The sequence below is a fragment of the Octopus sinensis genome, linkage group LG25, assembly GCF_006345805.1.
Source record: "Octopus sinensis linkage group LG25, ASM634580v1, whole genome shotgun sequence".
Taxonomy (NCBI): domain Eukaryota; kingdom Metazoa; phylum Mollusca; class Cephalopoda; order Octopoda; family Octopodidae; genus Octopus; species Octopus sinensis.
In genome coordinates this window covers 9,300,757-9,311,900 of record NC_043021.1, presented here as the reverse complement: position 1 = coordinate 9,311,900, position 11,144 = coordinate 9,300,757, and positions in this window count along the sequence as shown.

Sequence of the window (11,144 nt, the reverse complement as noted above, 5' to 3'; positions counted from 1 at the left end):
TGCGCAGATTTTGTTGTTTTTTTTACTGTTGAAGGAGAAAATATTCGTATGACTTCACAGGAAAACGTTTTCACAGTTTCTGTGATGGAGTCAGTGTAGGTTTGTTGTGAGATGTCTAGGTTGCATGTGGATGACTTTTGGAGAAGAAAGGTTAGGAAAGAATGAAGTGACTGCAGCTAGACATGATGATGACAAGTAGACAACTGATGTATAGAAGGGAAAATATTGGGTATAGAACCAAACCCTGGAACACACCAGATTTAATAAAGAGACTTCTATCAGCAAATGTCACAACAGCATGATCTGACAGATAACTATTGATACAAGATATGAGAGGTAAACAGAGCCCATAAATGGGCAGCTTTCACTGGAGAAATAGATTCAAGATGATTGAGAATTACTATTACCCTTGAGATATTGGAAATTTGTCTAATAGGATGACAGTTGGCAGTTTAGAAAGGTTAGGGTGAATGGAACACACTATTGTGTTTACAATGATCAAAGTATACTCCTCTTGAAAGGGAGAGATTGAACTGTTTGATGAATATAGAAGCTAACTCTAGGGTGCATTGTCAGGGTTAATGGTCTTGTTCAGGGCTGGCCAAATGTGGCCAGCAGACATTTACCTTGCGGCCCACTTGATACTTTCTTGAAATGGGTTTATTTAAACAAGCATTTACTCTTTTACTTGTTTCAGTCATTTGACTGTGGCCATGCTGGAGCACTGTCTTTAGTCGAGCAAATCTATCCCAGGACTTATTCTTTGTAAGCCGAGTACTTATTCTATCGGTAACTTTTGCCAAACTGCTAAGTTACGGGGATGTAAACACACCAGCATCAGTTGTCAAGCGATGTTGAGGGGACAAACACAGACACACAAACAGACACACATATATATACATATACATATATATGACGGGCTTCTTTCAGTTTTTTTCTACCAAATCCACTCACAAGCCTTTGGTCAGCTTGAGGCTGTACTAGAAGACACTTGCTCAAGGTGCTATGCAGTGGGCCTGAACCTGGAACCATGTGATTGAGAAGCAAGCGACTTACCACACAGCCAAAAACTCTTATCAAAAATTAAAGCTTGTAACAAAAAGTAAAAAAGAAAGATACTCCCGTTTTTGCAACGATAATATTTCATGTTGAATCAATGATTGTTCATTCATTATTGTAATAATAGCATGAGAAAGCAAAATGCTTTCAATTCTGTCAATATACAAGTGGCCCTTGAAAAACTTGATGTGATTAAAGTGGCCTGCAATGTAATTCAAGTTGGCCAGGCCTGGTCTTGTTGGTGTAAAGCAACAATACATGCATCCATATATTTGGCCATATATGGAATGGATACATGATAGTAAGTCAAGCGAAAAGAAAGGGAATAGATTTGGAGATTATTTACCAAATGTATGCAGTTGTGCAGTAACAAAAGTGTAGATTTTCTTCTGCAGAAATACTGCTAACAAAGCCATCATGGTTGAGCAATGGAGAAAGGGGGATTCTACAAAATTGGTAGGGATCCTTTCGGCTAAGGAACCAGAAGGATCAGCTGCAATTTGGGAAATGGAAGAACTTGAAAGTTATACAATACATTGAAGCATCCTTTGTAGTTTGGATGGTGGCACCACAAGAGTTGCAATGCTGGATAAATGCCACCCAACTTTGGAGTGAATGATTTTTTTTCCAGGTGTTGCAGGCAGTGTTTTTTTTTTTTTTTTTTTTTTTTTGAGCTGCAATTGGAGGCAAAAGGCATATATTAACAAAACACGTCCATAGTTGTTCCTTGCTGACAAAGATCAAATTGTCCTTTCCAAAAGTATTGATTTATTTGAGTTATCTCCCTTAGTGCATTTTATTTAAAAGGGTGCAGAATATTTGGTTGGACCATGGGTTCACAACCATTTTTTTAATTAAGGACCCCTTTGATTACTATTTTATTCTGGTGGACCCTCATAGTCTTTCGCTGTTTAAAAACTAGTTTTATAGAAACTTCTTACAAAATTCTTATTTTGTTTTTCACACTAACCTGTATAGATTGAACTATGTAAAATGTTAGAGAAAGAAACCTAGAAGTTTCTTGCAATACATACCAACACATATATCTAAAGCAAAACTTTTCAGGGGCCCTTAAAATAATATTGTGGATCCCCAATTTACTATTTCTATAATAATAATAATAATAATAATAATGAAATTATTGTATGCAGTGCTCAGGTGCACCACAACTTGTCAGAAAGTGCGTATAAAGTATATGCAGTAATGTACTAATGTCTGGAAAGCGAACAATGTATGAGTCAGATACATGCTTGTGTGTGTATGGAGAGGAGAAAATCAGGTGTAGTGTTGGTGAATCTCAGAAAGCATGGAAGTTTTGAAGGATGCAGTGCTCCGACAACTAACAATTGATGCTGGCAGTTTGTTCCATGCTTCAGCAACTCTCAGCGTGAAAAAATGTTTCCTAAAGTCATGGGAGCTGTGCTGTTTTCTGACTTTGTAAATATGTCCACGGGTTTTAGACAGGTGGAGTTTCATTGAGGGGACCCCCAAAAATCTTATATGGCCCCCAGTTGAGAAACACTGGGTTAGACTAAAGCATGTCCATAGTTGACCCTTGCTTGCCAACAATGATCAGACTGATGATCTAGCTTCTTTGCCTACTTTTGATTGTATAATTGTAAATTTCGATAGCTGGTCCCTGCTGTTGGATTACTTACTTGTAAATGTACTTGTGACAGCGTTCACCCAGGGTGAGTTGAGCCAGCTTCTTCACTGATCCTGACGGCATCACGAACCATGGCGGCCCACACTCAACGGTCCTGTGCGAGGTCACTGGAGATAGCGAGCCATTTGCGGTTCCATCTGCGCAGACCAACCACCTGCGAACCTGAGACTTTGGAAAGGTCCTCCTTTATCGTCGTTGCCCAGGTCTTTAATAGAGAGAGTTCTATCAGCAACTGCAACAACAGCATGATCTGACAGGAAACTATTGACCCAAGATATGAGAGGTAAACAGAGCCCATAGATGGGCAGCTTTCACTGGAGAAATCATACTGAGGACCCTTAATGAGAGAAATAGATTCAAGATGATGGATATTACCATTACCCTTGAGATATTAGAAGTTTGTCTATGACAGTTTAGAAAGGTTAGGGTGAATGGAACACAGTTGTGTTTACAATGATCAAAGTATATTCCTCTTGAAAGGGAGAGAATGGACTGTTTGATGAATATAGAAGCTAACTCTAGGGTGCATTGTCAGGGTTAATGGTCTTGTTCAGGGCTGGCCAACCTGAGGCCCACAGGCTGAATGTGGCCTGCAGACTTTTATCTTGCGGCCCACTTAATACTTTCTTGAAATGGGTTTATTTAAACATACTTTTACTCTTTTACTTGTTTCAGTCATTTGACTGTGGCCATGTTGGATTGACTTAGATTAGTTCTTCCCCACCACTCTCTCTGTCAAACATTCCCCATTTTTTAACCTTTCATCACAATTCCATGCCTCTTATTTCTTGGTATCAGTGAAAACAAATGAGGTGTTATCGTGTATACAATTCTCTCCAATAACATCCTGATTTGTAGGCCATTTTACAGTCTCCCAACATTTCACATTCTGATCCTCGCATCTTAAAACATAGACAAATCATTGATTTTCTCCTATTCTCCTTCATAACTATTTGATATTACTCTCACTCTTTACTTGTTTCAGTCAGTTGACTGTGGCCATGCTGGAGCACCACCTTTAGTCGAGCAAATTGACCCCGGGACTTATTCTTTTGTAAGCCCAGTACTTATTCTATCGGTCTCTTTTGCCGAACCCCTAAGTGACGGGGACGTAAACACACCAGCATCGGTTGTCAAGCAATGCTAGGGGGACAAACACAGACACACAAACATATACACACACACATACATATATATATATACATATATACGACAGGCTTCTTTCAGTTTCCGTCTACCAAATCCACTCACAAGGCATTGGTCGGCCCGGGGCTATAGCAGTGTTTCGTCTGTCGTTACGTTCTGAGTTCAAATTCCGCCGAGGTCAACTTTGCCTTTCATCCTTTCGGGGTCGATAAATAAAGTACCAGTTTCGCACTGGGGCGATGTAATCGACTTAATCCCTAGGTCTGTCCTTGTTTGTCCCCTCTATGTTTAGCCCCTTGTGGGTAATAAAGAAACATATATATATATACATATATATGACAGGCTTCTTTCAGTTTCCGTCTACCAAATCCACTCACAAGGCATTGGTCGACACTTACCCAAGATGCCACACAGTGGGACTGAACCCGGAACCATGTGGTTGGTAAGCAAGCTACTTACCACACAGCCATTCTTCCTTCCCCACTTTTTGCTATTCTTTCCAACCCCATCCCATAACTTTTATCACTGTCTGCATTCTACCTTCCTATCGCTGTCACTTCCATTTGAACCTTGCTCCATCCACAAATCTGGTCTGTGACTTGGTGCAGGTTGTGTCATAGAAACTTCTTGTCCTCTAGGTTACAAGTCTCTATCTTCTCCTCCTCTTCAATATATTGAAAAAAAAAAAACCAAAAACATTGGTGAGTTCACATACATACTGACACACTTTATATGTCTACATATGTGTGACCTTAAAATAAATTGAAATGCAATAGATCGATACTAGGGCCATAATTATGGGTGACATTTTCATTTGACACCACTAGAAAAAAATCCCATTTTCCGTAGCGGTGTCATATGAAATTGTCACCCATAATTATAACCCTAGTATCGATCTATTGCATTTCAATCTATTTTAGATTTAGGGTTAGGGGTTGGGGAAGGGTATCATTTTTCTTCACAAATGTAAATAAACCCAATCTGTTTCTTAAAGGAGGGACATATTCATTATGCACAGAATGTTATTTACGTCAATGGAGGTAAGTGATTGGCTAAAATTGCCGAAATGCAAGAAATTTTAGACGAAATATGTTGCAACATATAGAATTTTCTCAATAAAACCAAGAGAAAATGATGTTTTATAAACACATTCTACCAGTATACGAAGTTTAAAACTTTTTAGTTACCTAGAAATTATGTTACAGAGTGCCGTTCAAAAGGAAAAAGATCCCTGTTTTCTTTTCTTTCTATCACTTTGGATTTAACCATCTGTATTGTATGTATACTTCTTAATTACCATGTTACGAATTAAATCAAAATAGTGTTTGGCTCCGTTCTTAATTAGTTAAAAAACAAGTGAAAGAACAGTGTTAATGTGCTATTTTTATTGTAATTGTTATTTGAACTTGAAATAATATTGTTTAAAAATAGTAAATTTCTTCTTCGTCATTTGTTTTCTTTCTTGCTTTATTGATAGAAGTGTAAACTCAAATTATTGAACAAAAATAAAGTAGGAAAAAGTTGAAAGGAGGTGAATGGAATGAAAAAAAAGTTTGTGAGCCTCTGAGCTAAAATATACACGCAATTTTATATATGTGTGTGTGTGTGTGTGTGTGTGTGGTGCCAGAAAGAGTCGTGATAAATGTTAAATTAAAATAAACTACAATATCTTAGAGATTGATAATCAAACAGTTAAGTATAATGTCAGATGACTACGAAGATCAACTTCGCTATTCATCCTTCTGGGGTCAATAGAAGGGAAAAAATACAAATACCAGTCAAACATTGGGTTCGTTTAAATCAACGATAAATAAGAGGAGTCTCTAAAGTAGTCTAAAGCTGTCTTTCAACTTCGTTTTAGAAATCTCTGACACAGGACTGGTGCCAATCTGTAGTGGCCTTTTCACTTCTATTGGAGAACACGGTTGGTAGAGACCAGCTGCATGGGCAAGCTAAGGGTCTTCTTCTATACAGTTTAGCCCAGGCCTTAAACTCTGTTTGGGTGCAGTTAATCTCAAAGGATTAAAAGGTACATATAGTTTGTGACGGCGAGCTGGCAGAAACGTTAGCACGCCGGGCGAAATGCGTAGCCGTATTTCGTCTGTCGTTACGTTCCGAGTTCAAATTCCGCCGAGGTCGACTTTGCCTTTCATCCTTTCGGGGTCGATAAATTAAGTACCAGTTACGCACTGGGGTCGATGCAATCGACTTAAATCCCTTTGTCTGTCCATGTTTGTCCCCTCTGTGTTTAGCCCCTTGTGGGTAGTAAAGAAATATATAGTTTGTGAATGAGTGTGTGCGTATGCGCGCGCGTATACTTTAAACATTAAATACACTAACTATATGCTGAAGTATATGTATTTTTGAATCATACCAATCGTAGTAGTTTATATTATCGTTACTAATTTAAACTGATTGTAAATGTTTCTTGGAGGCTTTTCTTTTTTTTCTTTCTTTTTTTTTTTTTTGGTATTTCAATGGTGAAACATCCAAACCTTCCACCTTTCCAAGAACTCTATCTCTTTCACCAACTCAGGATTCTCCATCATCTGCGCCAACTTCTCAGATTTCGATTTCTCACTTAGCTGTTTCTTCCGTTTTACTAGCCAGTCCAACTCTTCCAGTTCCTGCATCACCTCGTCTTCCAGTTCCTTCAGCCCTGCTAATTCTAGTTTTCCTAAGCCTTCTCTTTCTGTCATTCTCATCATCCCCACCTCTTTTAATTCACTCCGATGTCTCGTCTCTACTTCTTTTCCTTCGACCTTTTCTTCTTCCTTTTCCTTTCCCTGCTCATCAGCTTTTTCTTCATATTCGCCACCCTCCACTTCCTCTTCAGATTCTCCTTCCTCTTCTTCTTCTTCTTCTTCTTCTTCCCCCGTCAGCCTCTCTTCTTCGATGTCTTTGAGAGTAACTGCTATTGGTTCTGCGTTTATGAAGAGATTACGAGGAACACGATGACTAAATACTCTTTCTGTAACCGGGTTGGAATCGGGATCGGGGCCGACAGAATTTCTTCTGCTAGTACAACTCCCAAACAACCTCTTGAAACAACGTCTGGTCCGAGAAAAGACGTTGGATTGGCGTCCTGCCCGACTTACTGGAGGCAACGGCGATGATGACAACGACATTTGAATGCTTTTCAACCTTACAAAAACAAACGATAAACAAAGAAATGAAGAAATTAAAGAAGAAAATGACGGAGGTAGGGAGGAAGGAACGCTTGACTGGTAAAAGTATTAGTAAATCAATTAAAATAAAACAAATACGTATTTAAATCGATAAATGAATTAAACAAGTCGATCAATCGCTCCATCATATGCACAAAGAAAAAAATTATGGAAAGAAAGGAAGACCGATAGGAAGATAATAAAAAAAAAAAAGAAAGTAATGTGGAATTAATAAACAATTAATGTTATCGGTATGCTGAGAGATGGGATTAAAATCTTCAAATCTTATTTACGTATAAGTATTAAGTCATAATTCCTCGCGTAAAACTTTCTTGACGGGGATTCATATCTTATATAAACATGTTGTAGAATTAGCTTTCTTCAATATATCTCGATCCAATCTATTCTTGGTAAGGCGAGGAAAAGGAGTGAAGACAAATTTCAGCATTTTTTTTGAATATATTGTTTCATTTATGTTCCGCGGAGAATATGGCAACAGCGTTGCCCCGAGCAGCCAGCGATATCCATTGACTCAGTTACTGTTTCACTGGTTTTCGTCTCTTTTTTTTTACCCTCTGGTTGGCTACCTGTATTATTTATATATGTAATAATTAAATTACATATTGTGCTCTTCATTAAATTATGATTGGTTATATAAAACAAGAAGTAATATCTAAAAAGGCTTGTCAATCTGCCTCTCGGTCCCAGTGGACAAAATGGAAAAGGCGTTGCTCCTGGAGATAACGAGGTAGATGCACTGGAACAGCCACCTCCGACCCGATAGCAGTAAGCAGGGATGTGGTCCTGGGGGCCGAGAACGTCGGAGGTCTTCACTGTCACGGGCTCGACCACAAATCTATTAGAGAGCAGTCGATACTTTGACAGTTTGCCAATCTCGACCTGGGCCAGCAGCTGAACACACCAGGTTGCCGTTGGAAAAGGTGTCACAGCGTGTGGAATTTCAGGTGAGGGGCTTATCACTGCGGAACAAGAAAATTGTCATGCTGTCAGGTCTTTTACAGTCCCCTCGGTCTATCCTCCACTGGCTCAATCTGGGAAGGGAAGCCTGCAGTGTCTAGATTATACTTTATTGAGAGCAGCATGGCATGGAAGACTGCCAAGACTACAACGACATGGCAGTGAGTGGAAGCCGGAAGAATTCACAACGGATCCGCAGCAGCATTTAAAAGTCTCACAGATCTGGAAGCCAAACTTCAGAGAATCACCGATGCACAGACACCTTCATCACAATTTGAAGAAGTGCATATATTCCAGAAACTGAAGACGTCAGGGTTTTCATCAACGGCAGATGTATGTGGGGAAAAAATCTGTCCGTGAATGACTCAGACTTCGTAACCTCGAGGTTGCTGATTTTCCAACACAACTTGAACCTGTGGTCTCGACCGCCGCATCAGGAGGCATTCGGACAGGATAACCCGTTTTTCCCGTTCGAACGAGAAGTGGGATAAATCGCTCACCTGGAATGTCAACAGTTGTGATATATTCTCCTGTACCAATGTCCCAGTTATATTCGAAATTCTACAAGGATTATTATTATCTTATTTATTTATTTGAAAATATGTTTAAATATAATATTGTACCTGTTCTATATTTAAGAGATTAGGAATTATGTACATTATTTACATTTGACGGATATTTGTCCTCATCTTGTTTGTTACTAACACAACGTTTCGGCTGATAAACCCTCCAGCCTTCATCAGGTGTCTTGGGGAAAATTTCGAACCTGAGTTCTCATTCCTAATATTGTACCTGTTATAAATATTTTGTTTCCAAGAAAGATCACGATCCCTGTAAACATTTAACGCCTCCCTAATACCCTTGTATGAACTCTCAACACCCTCAGGGAGCCCTACCGTCTTAGATCCTCAATTCATTCACTGAGTCGTAGAGAGCGCCGTCGTGACAAATGGTGTACCTTAGAGATTTTTTTACCTGATTCAGCCAATGCTCCTCTCGTTCTTCCCACCACGACCACCACCATTAGCCAGTTTTCCCAGAAGATATATAGACAGACAGACAGATAGATAGACAGACAGACAGACAGACAGCTAGCTAGCTAGCTAGATAGATAGATAGATAGATAGATAGATAGATAGATAGATAGATAGATAGATAGATAGATAGATGAACGGATAGACGGATGGATGGACGGACGGGCGGACAGATAGATTAAACATTGTGTTTACGACATCCCCGTTATCGTTGTCATTTTCAGCATCGTACCACTCGCCAGTCCACAGTGCTAGGAATTCTCCTCTTCTGCTCCCAGTTGCGGTGCACATTTGCCAAGAGGCATCCCAAAAAGTCTATCAAGGCTTCTTTAAAGTCGAAGAGCAGATCACTCAAAGCAGGCGATTCGCGCCTTGTGCTTATCGCGTCCCGTATTTCAGCTACCGTTATCGGTATTCCGTAGCACCTCACATCTGCTAAGAGCCGCACGATAGCAAATAAAGTCCGCTGCGTATCTAACCCATTGCCTGTCCCAAACAATAAAGAGCAGCATTGCTGCAAAGCTACACAAAGATGCTCAGAACAGAGTAGCTGATGCCAGTTCCGTCAAAGACTTGATTGTGTATTTGTTTCCTTGTCACGACTCCGCCTTACGGTTTTTGATCTCCTGCATTTAGCACATGGGCCTTAGCTCTGACAACGCAGAATGACCGCTAGTACGGTGGTCACAATGACTTTACTTACCACCTCTTCTAGATTGCTAAATAGTCACCCTCTCATATTTATTTCACACTATCGCTCGCTCTTTGTTAAAGGCAATCGATTCTGATCTAATTACTCTCCTCACCGATATCTGACGATTGCTCCCATCAACTAAGTCACTAATCCGCTCCCTGAATATGTCACCGCGCAGATCACAAATGAATTGTCTCTGTAACCGATCAGTTTGAAATATGAACCGACCTTATTCAGTGACCTGACAAACTCTGTAGTCCCACTGTAGTTGTTGACACATCAAGGAAATCTAGTCGGTACCTTTCAAACATCTGGGAACTCCGAAACAGATTTTCAAGGCTTTTGCACCCTCCTCTTTCATGTGCTGGCCCTACAAAGTCATTTCACGAGTTTAAAATACAGTTCCAGTTCCCCTTGGTCTTCGAGAAGACCGATGATTCGATCCTCTCTTTGGAGATTTGGTTGCAAGTTCTAGAAAAGCCAGTGATTACGTAGAAGCTCCCTCGTGATGTGCGTACTGGAGCACAGATCTGTACTAGATTGTGTGAGGGTATGTGAGTGTTCAGCTATGCACTGAGATTGTGTGTATGTATGTTTGTGTGCACTGGGTACCATCTAATCCCGGCATGGTGTAATTTGAGGGAATTTGGTTACTTTTTAAGCAGGTCGAACGATCACATAGGAGGTTCTTCGCTGGTTTATTCGTTTATATCTGCGAAAGAGAGCTGTTATTGTTTAACCCCGAAAGGCGACGGGCTGGCAGTATCATTAGCACGCCGGACAAAATTCTCAGCGGCATTTATTCCGTCTTTACGTTCAGAGTTCAAATTCCGTTGCCATCATCCTTTAAGAGTCAATAAACTAAGTACCAGTCGAGCACTGGGGTCGATGTAATCGAGTAACCCACCTCCTCCAAAATGTCAAACCTTTGTGTCTATAATAGAAAGAATTATAGTTTAAGCATGGGTTAACTTTGATCGAAAAGACCTATGATGATAGGCGTCCCTGTAGTGAACATCCAGTCGATTCATAAATCAAGGAATTATAATAACCAGTCCGTGCCGGTGGCACGTAAAAAGCACCATCCGATCGTGGCCGTTTGCCAGCCTCATCTGGCACCTGTGCAGGTGGCATGTAAAAAGCACCATCCGATCGTGGCCGTTTGCCAGCCTCGTCTGGCACCTGTGCCGGTGACACGTAAAAAGCACCCACTACACTCATGGAGTGGTTGGCGTTAGGAAGGGCATCCAGCCGTAGAAACATTGCCAGATCAGACTGGGCCTGGTGCAGCCTTCTGGCTTCCCAGACCCCAGTTGAACCGTCCAACCCATGCCAGCATGGAAAGCGGACGTTAAACAATGATGATGATGATGAATGGGGCATATGAAGGCAAAATTGAC